Genomic DNA, 8231 nt, shown 5'->3' with positions numbered 1-8231 from the left:
GTGCATCATTTTATTTCTTGACCTCATAATAATGAACACATGTTTCTGGCATCTTCCTCTTTGGCATTAATTCTCAACCTGTGGGTGTTGACCCTTTTGTATTAAATGACCCTTTCAAAGGAGTTGCCTAAAATCGTTGAAAACACATATTTTTATTTATAACAGCAGCAAAATTACAGTTATGAAATAGCAACGAAAATATTTATTATGGCTGGGGGTCACCACAGCATGAATTAAAGGGTCACAGCATTAGGACAGTTGAGAATCACTGTTCTATGGGCTCTATTTGCCACATCAGTTTTGTCTCTCTTCCAGTTTCTTTTGTCATGTGCTCTCTCTCCTATCCCATTAGTGAAATGCTCTTTCAAGACCACAGAAGGACCGACAGTTACTGCCTTCAGCAGAAGCCTCCACCCAGTGCCAAATCCTTATGTCCAAGTCTTCACCCTTGGCATGATGGTGGCATTTAGGAAGAAAGTCCTTCAGAAGGTAACTAAGTCATAAGAGAGTACTCATGAATGCCATTAGTGTCTTTATGAAAGGGATCCCAGAGAGGATACTGTGAGCCAGGAAGCGGACCTCACCAGATACTAGGTCTACCTACAATTTGATCTTGTACTTCCCAGCCCTCTAGAATTGGGAAAAATAAAATTATTCTAGCCATCTAGTTTTTTTTTTTTTGATAGCAGTTTCAGTAGACTAAGATGGTAGGGAGCAGGAGACCTTGTACCTGGCTTGCATCTTAGGCAAGTTGCTTTCTTCACAGAGCCTCAGTGTACTTGTGTTAGGTGTGGGAATAAGAAAAGCTGCCTTCCAAGGTGGTTGTGAGAACTGGGGACATTATACATTCATTGACCAGCCTAGTGCCTGGTGTATCAGAATGCATGGTAACTGAAGAGGTAGTGAGGTGCCAAAGATGACCAGTGATGTGTGTGTTCTTTGTACACCAGTTTCCCAAGCACGACTCCGCAGTTTGTGCCACCATTGCTAAGCCCCTAGCAGATTGCCGTGTTTGACATCAGGATGGACACTTAAACGTTTTATTTCAAGGAAAGTAAACCTATGTTACTAATGTTCCATGCTGAAATGTATATTGGGGCAAAAAAATTGAATCAGAGCTATGTATATTTACACTATTGGCGGCAAGAGGTTTAGATTTTTACTTTACATTTTGCGTATATGTGTGTTTATGTGAGTACACGTGTATTCAGGTATGTATGGAAGCACCAGGACAACCTTGATTGTCACTGACCTGGAACTTTCCAAGTAGGCTAGACTAGCTGGTCAGTGAGTCACAGGGATCTACATGTTTTTCTTCCTCAGCACTGGGATTGTAAGTGCATGCTAACATGCTGGTATGTATGTGTGTGTGCTTGACATATATGTAATTATGTATACGTTAGTATATATGAGTGCAGATGCATGTGTGCCAAAGAATGTCAGAGACTAGCATTTAATGTTTGTCTTCTGCTTCCACCTTGTTTGAGGCAAGGTCTTTTTTACTATTTCTTCATGTGCTACATACACCAGCTGACCTGTGAACTTCTGGGCATTCTCCTGTCCCTGTTTCCTATCTTGCTGTAGGAACACTCGGATTTGAGATGCATGCTGCCATGCCAGACTTTATGTGTGTTCTGAGGATCCAAACTTTGATACCCATTCTTACCCAGATTCACCCACTGTCCTAAGGCCATGTCTTATAACCATGCATGACTTTTTTCTACATGGGTTCTGGAGACTGAACTTAGGTCCTATTGCTTATATGGCGAGATATTTCTCAAATGAGCTATCTCCTCAGTCCAGGGCCAGAGCTTTACAGTTTTTTTTTTTTTGTTTTTTGTTTTTTTTTAAAGACTATTGGAGTAAGTTGTAGGCAGAAGTTTCTCTGTCTCAGCAGCTGCTTCCAAATGACAACACAGAAGCTTATATAAATTGTAAATGCTCAACCAATAGGTCTGACTTGTTGCTAACTATCTCTTACATTTTAAGTTAACCCCTATTCCTTATTTATGCACTGCCACACAGTGGTACCTTTATTAGCATGGCATGTTCATCTCCTCCCTCTGCATCTGGCTGGCAACTCCAGACTCTGCCTTTCTTCCTCTCAGCAGTTTCCTAGTCTGCTCTCCTGCCTGACTTTATCCTGTTGAGCTATTGGCCAGTCAGGTTCTTCTTCTTCTTCTTCTTCTTCTTCTTCTTCTTCTTCTTCTTCTTCTTCTTCTTCTTCTTCTTCTTCTTCTTCTTCTTCTTCTTCTTTTTTTTTTTCCAAGACAGGGTTTCTCTGTGCAGCTTTGTGCCCTTCCTGGAACTCACTCTGTAGCCCAGGCTAGCCTTGAACTCACAGAGATCCGCCTGCCTCTGCCTCCCAAGTGCTGGGATTAAAGGCGTGTGCTACCACTGCCTGGCTCAGGTTCTTTTTTTTTTTAGTTATTTTATTTTATTTTATTTTATTTTATTTTATTTTACAATACCATTCAGTTCTACATATCAGCCACGGATTCCCCTATTCTCCCCCCTCCCACCCTCTCCCCTTACCCCTAGCCTACCCCCCATTCCCATCTCCTCCAGGGCAAATCCCCTGAGGACCGCTATCAACCTGGTAGACTCAGTCCAGGCAGGTCCAGTCCCTTCCTCCCAGACTGAGCCAAGTGTCCCTGCATAAACTCCAGGTTTCAAACAGCTAACTCATGCAATGAGCACAGGACTTGGTCCCACTGCCTAGTTGCCTCCCAAACTGATCAAGGCAATCAACTGTCTCACCTATTCAGAGGACCTGATCCAGCTGGGGGCCCCTCAGCCTTTGGTTCATAGTTCATGTGTTTCCATTCATTTGGCTATTTTTTTTCAATAATTGAGTAAAACTGAAATTTATTATAAGCCACAGTCGTCCTAGGGACCTCCATGCTATATATATAGCCTTCATGGTTCTATGGGTTGTGGTCTGATTGTTCTTTATTTTATATCTAGAATCCACTTATGAGTGAGTACATACCATGACTGTCTTTCTGGGTTTGGGTTACCTCACTCAGGATGATTTTTTCTAGTTCCATCCATTTGCCTGCAAAATTTCATGCTTTCATTGTTTTTCTCTGCTGAGTAGTACTCCATTGTGTATATGTACCACATTTTTTCCATCCATTCTTCCATTGATGGGCATCTAGGTTGTTTCCAGGTTCTGGCTATTACAAATAGTGCTTCTATGAACATAGCTGAGCATGTATCTTTATGGTATGAATCAGCATTCCTTGGGTATATGCCCAAGAGTGGGATGGCTGGGTCTTGAGGTAGTTCGATTCCTAATTTTCTGTGAAACCGCCATACTGATTTCCACAGTGGTTGTACAAGTTTACATTCCCACCAACAGTGGAGGAGTGTTCCCTTTGCTCCACATCCTCTCCAACATTGGCTGTCATTGGTGTTTTTGATCGTAGCCATTCTGACAGGTGTAAGGTGGTATCTCAGAGTCGTTTTGATTTTCATTTCTCTGATGATTAAGGATGTTGAGCATTTTTTAAACGTCTTTCAGCCATTTGTAGTTCTTGTTTTGTGAATTCTCTGTTTAGCTCTTTAGCCCATTTTTTAATTGGACTGTTCAGTATTTTGATGTCTAGTTTCTTGAGTTCTTTATATATTGTGGAGATCAATCCTCTGTCAGATGTGGGGTTGGTGAAGATCTTTTCCCATTCTGTTGGCTGTCTTTTTGTCTTATTGACTGTGTCTTTTGCCCTGCAAAAACTTCTCAGTTTCGAGTGGTCCCATTTATTAATTGTTGTGCTCAGGGTCTGTGCTGTTGGTGTTTTATTTAGGAAATGGTCTCCGGTGCCAATGTGTTCAAGAGTGCTTCCTACTTTCCTTTCTATTAAGTTTAGTGTAACTGGATTTATGTTCAGGTCTTTGATCCACTTGGACTTGAGTTTTGTGCATGGTGACAGATATGGATCTATTTGTAATCTTTTACATATTGACATCCAGTTATGCCAGCACCATTTGTTGAAGATACTTTCTTTTTTCCATTGTATAGTTTTGGCTCCTTTGTCAAAAACCAGGTGTTCATATGTGCATGGATTAATGGTCAGGGTCTTCAATTCGATTCTATTAGTCCGTATGTCAGTTTTTATACCAGTACCAAGCTGTTTTTATTACTATAGCTCTATAGTAGAGTTTGAGGTCAGGGATGGTGATGCCTCCAAAGGTTGCTTTATCGTATAGGATTCTTTTAGCTATCCTGGGTCTTTTGTTTTTCCATATGAAGTTGAGTATTTTTCTTTCTAATTCTGTGAAGAATTGTGTTGGGATTTTGATGGGGATTGCATTGAATCTGTAGATTGCTTTTGGTAAGATTGCCATTTTTACTATGTTAATCCTACCTATCCATGAGCATGGGAGCTCCTTCCATTTTCTGATATCTTCTTCAATTTCTTTCTTTAGAGATTTAAAGTTCTTATCAAAAAGGTCCTTCACTTGTCTAGTTAGTGTTATCCCAAGGTATTTTATATTATTTGTGGCTATTGTAAAGGGTGATGTTTCTCTGACTTCTTTCTCAGCCCTTTTATCATTTGTGTATAGGAGGGCTACTGATTTTTTTGAGTTGATCTTGTATCCTGGCACTTTACTGAAGGAGTTTTATCAGCTGTAGGAGTTTCCTGGTAGAGTTTTTGGGGTCACTTTTGTATACTATCATATCATCGCAAATAGTGAAAGTTTGACTTCTTCCTTGCCAATTTGTATCCCTTTGATCTCCTTTTGTTGTCTTATTGCTCTAGCTAGAACTTCTAGTACTATATTGAATAAATATGGGGAGAGTGGACTGCTGTGGATATTACTCTATATAAATAAAACACTGATGGCCAGTGACCAGGCAGGAAGTATAGGCGGGACAAAGAGAGAGGAGAATTGGGGAAACAGGAAGAAGGGAGGAGAGACACTGCAGCCACTGCCAGGAGAAGCAGCATGTAAAGACGCCGGTAAGCCACCAGCCATGTGGCAAGGTATAGATTTATAGAAATGGGTTAATTTAAGATATAAGAACAGTTAGCAAGAAGCCTACCATGGCCATACAGTTTATAAGTGATATAAGCGTTTGAGTGATTATTTTATAAGTGGATTGTGGGACTGCGGAGCTTGGGGAACCTGGAGAGAAGCCCTCCAGCAACAGTGGACAGCCTTGTCTTGTTCCTGAATTTAGTGGTATCGCTTTGAGTTTCTCTCCATTTAATTTGATGTTTGCTGTTGGCTTGCTATAAATTGCTTTTATTATGTTTAGAAATGTTCCTTGTATTCCTGATCTTTCTAAGACCTTTATCATGAAGGGGTGTCAGATTTTGTCAAAGGCTTTTTCAGCATCTAAGGAGATGATCATGTGGTTTTTTTTCTTTCAGTTTGTTTATATGGTGTATTACATTGACTGATTTTCGTATGTTGAACCATCCTTGCATCCCTGGGATGAATCCTACTTGGTCATGATGGATGATTGTTTTGATGTATTCTTGGATTCGGTTTGCCAATATTTTGTTGAGTATTTTTGCATCAATGTTCATGAGGGAGATTGGTCTGTAGTTCTCTTTCTTTGTTGCATCTTTGTGTGGTTTGGGTATCAGGGTAATTGTAGCCTCATAAAAAGAGTTTGGTAGTGTTCCTTCTGTTTCTATTGTGTGGAACACTTTGAAGAGTATTGGTATTAGTTCTTCTTTGAAAGTCTGGTAGAATTCTACACTGAAACCATCTGGTCCTGGGCTTTTTTTGGTTGGGAGACTTTTGATGATTGTTTCTATTTCTTTAGGGGTTATTGGTCTATTTAAATGGTTTATCTGGTCTTGATTTAATTTTGGTATGTGGTATTTATCCAGAAAATTGTCCATTTCTTCCTGGTTTTCCATTTTTGTGGAGTACAGGTTTTTGAAGTATGATCTGGGCCTGGAGAGATGGCTCAGAGGCTAAGAGCACTGGCTGCTCTTCCAGAGGTCCTGAGTTCAATTCCCAGCAACCACATGGTGGCTCACAACCATCCATAAGGAGATCTGGTGCCCTCTTCTGACCTGCAGGTGTATATGCAGACAGAACACTGTATATATAATAAATAAATAAATCTTTAAAAAAAAAAAAGAAAGCAAGGGCTAGAAAGATGGCTCAGCGGTTAAGAGCACTGACTGCTCTTCCAGAGGTCCTGAGTTCAATTCCCAGCAACCATGTGGTGGCTCACAACCATCTGTAATGAGATCTGGTGCCCTCTTCTGGCATGCTGTCATACATGCTGTATACATAATAAATAAAATCTTAAAAAAAAAAAAAGAAGTATGATCTGATGATTCTCTGGATTTCCTTGTTGTCTGTTGTTATGTCTCCCTTTTCATTTCTGATTTTGTGAATTTGGGTGCTCTCTCTTTGCCTTTTGGTTAATTTGGCTAGGGGTTTGTCTATCTTGTTGATTTTTTCAAAGAACCAACTCTTTGTTTCATTGATTTTTTGTATTGTTCTCTTGTTTCCTATTTTGTTGATTTCAGCCCTCAATTTGATTATTTCCTGGCGTCTATTTCTCCTGGGTGAGTTTGTTTCTTTTTGTTCTAGAGCTTTCAGTTGTGCTGTTAATTCATTGGTATGGGATTGCTCCATCTTCTTTATGTGTGCATTTAGAGCTATGAATTTTCCTCTTAGCACTGCTTTCATAGTGTCCCATAAGTTTGGGTATGTTGTACTTTCATTTTCATTGAATTCTAGGTAGAACGCTTCACAAATTTGCGTGTCATCCTTGCACAGGGGCCATGCTAATCTTCTCTGTATCGTTCCAATTTTAGTATATGTGCTGCCGAAGCGAGCACCTCAGGTTCTTTATTAAACCAATCACAGTGACATATCTTCACAGTGTACAAAACGATTTTCCCACAGCATTAAGTAGAGTATTTAACAGTTAATTCACCCTTTGTTCTTTTGTAGACAATAAATGCAACTATAAAAATAGAATTTCTTTTTGCTTTTTAGAAAGGCATTTGCTACATTGACTATTGTCCAAGTAGTAAATCAATGAAGTTGAACACATTTATGTTTTAGTAATAAAAAACTGGACCTTAAATTTCACTCAAAGAGATCCATTATGTCTTAGTTAAAGTTTTTATTGCTGTGAAAAGTCACCATGATCACGGCAACTCTTACACAGAAAACATTCAATTGAGGGGGCTTGCTTACAGTTTCAGAGGTTCAGTCCATTATCATCATGGCAGGGAGCATGGCAGCATGCAGGCAGGTGTGGTGCTGGGGTTGAGTCCTACATTTTGCAGGCAACAGGAAGTTGACTGACACACTGGGTGGTATCCTGAGCATAGGAATCCTCAAAGCCTGCCCCCGCAGTGACACACTTCCTCCAACAAAGCCACACCCACTCCAACAAAGCCACACCTTCTAATGGTGCCTCTCCCTGCGAGATTATGGGGGCCAATTACATTCAAACTACCACACATGGAAGGAGTATTTTATACAAAGCCTACTAGAGCCACAGTTTCCAATGTTTGAAGAAATCATCCCAATCCAATTTCCTGGCACCATTGAAATTTTCTAGTTCTGTTTTATACTGATGTGTGAGCATGTGTAAATTATGTGACCAGAGAATATCTTATTCTTTACAGGACGGCCATGATGGCTCAATGAGTTTGTGTGTAGAGTTCTCTGGAAGTATAGAATAACTTCCTGGTAAATGTTGTTTTCCTTAACAAGTTCTCATTAAGCGTGAAAATGTATGGTTTGAAGGAGGTCTCAGGGAGATAAATAGCAGCAGATGTGATCCATGATGATGTAAGCTTTCCATTCCTAAGATGCTTGCATGTCAGTGGTGGCAGTGCTATTCAATGTTTAGGCATGCCGTGTTCTTATCTTGGACTTTATAAAATCCCTAACAGTAGGTCAGGCAATTATTCTCATGATATTGGAGGGCAATATTTCATATGTTATTGGGAAATAAGCTCAATAGATTCTCCAGGCTTCATACATACACAGTCTTATCTGAATTATCTTTGTCTTTTCTATTTGGACAAATAAACACCGTATACACCCTAGCCTCTTGATCTCATGCTCTCAGCCCTTTGTTGTCTTTAGAACTGTAGTGAGTTACTGGATTGGTAGGTACAGCCATAAATCATGGTTCTTAAGTGGTGGGGCTCTCTGATGGAAGCACACGGGTGTACTTGTCTTCTGTTCTTTTTACGTGGTGCTGGGATCATCTATAGAGCCAGATTTCCCATGTG

At 40.1% G+C, this 8231-nt stretch overlaps 1 non-coding gene across 1 annotated transcript; it reads right to left on the bottom strand.

Moving 5' to 3' along the window:
* Positions 1-6708: 6708 nt before the first annotated feature.
* On the bottom strand, positions 6709-6815 carry LOC121822179 (U6 spliceosomal RNA). Its single transcript, XR_006063193.1, has one exon. It is a non-coding gene; the product is annotated as a U6 spliceosomal RNA (small nuclear RNA).
* Between the last annotated feature and the right edge of the window lie 1416 nt (positions 6816-8231).

This window comes from Peromyscus maniculatus, chromosome 13 (assembly GCF_049852395.1).
Source record: "Peromyscus maniculatus bairdii isolate BWxNUB_F1_BW_parent chromosome 13, HU_Pman_BW_mat_3.1, whole genome shotgun sequence".
NCBI classification, from domain to species: domain Eukaryota; kingdom Metazoa; phylum Chordata; class Mammalia; order Rodentia; family Cricetidae; genus Peromyscus; species Peromyscus maniculatus.
Note: the sequence above shows the minus strand (reverse complement) of the source record. Positions and strands in the feature narration are given on the sequence as shown.